Consider the following 770-nt stretch of genomic DNA (forward strand, 5'->3'; position numbering starts at 1 on the left):
AAGTTATTCCAAGTCTTGTGGTGTTGTGTGAAGCATTTGAGGCACAACATTTGGGGTGCTAGGCTCACAAAGTCTTGAAGGAATCCAAGCAACAACAAGGTATGTATTTCTACTAGTTTTATGTTTTATGTAATCCCCATGCCATGCTAGTTAGGAAATAACCTTGAAAAAGAAATTTGCATGTATATAGAGAAAACATAGATTCAAGGTTATTAGGGTTGCATGTACACTTAGGAAGTGTTAGAATGCTCAAAAACCCATCAAGAAGAGTTCATTGATCAATTCTGCCCGCCATCCAAGATATCCAAGCTAAAGAAAGCCATAGCTAACTTTGAACAACAAGCTGGAGAATCACTATATGAAGCTTGGGAGAGGTACAAGAGCCTGCTAAGGAATTGCCCACATCATGACCTCAATAGTCAACAAGAAGTCTCCATCTTTTATGATGGAGTAAATGTTACCACTAGCCAATTACTTGACTCGCAAGGTCCACTCACGAAGAAGGCACCCCCAGTGATAAAGCAACTAATTGAAGAATTCTCTAAGCATTCTAGAGAATACCACAATCCAAGAAATGATGTGACGAGGGGGGCCGCTTATGCAGCTTCAGAAGACTTGTCAGCAGTTATGGCTATGCTAAAAACCATGGATAGGAGGATGGATAAAATGGACCAAACGATACATGCTATTCGGGTGGGTTGCGAAAATTGCAATGGGCCTCACCTTACTAGAGACTACGACTTGGATGAGAATGGCAACAAAAAGGTGCA

General features: G+C 41.0%; 1 non-coding gene across 1 annotated transcript; it reads right to left on the reverse strand.

Moving 5' to 3' along the window:
- Nucleotides 1-306: 306 nt before the first annotated feature.
- LOC145110276 (small nucleolar RNA R71) lies at nucleotides 307-413 on the reverse strand. The gene has a single exon (XR_013709660.1). It is a non-coding gene; the product is annotated as a small nucleolar RNA R71 (small nucleolar RNA).
- Nucleotides 414-770: the final 357 nt, after the last annotated feature.

This window comes from Lactuca virosa, chromosome 4, assembly GCF_052849685.1.
Source record: "Lactuca virosa cultivar CGN04683 chromosome 4, Lactuca_virosa_CGN04683_v6, whole genome shotgun sequence".
NCBI classification, from domain to species: Eukaryota; Viridiplantae; Streptophyta; class Magnoliopsida; order Asterales; family Asteraceae; genus Lactuca; species Lactuca virosa.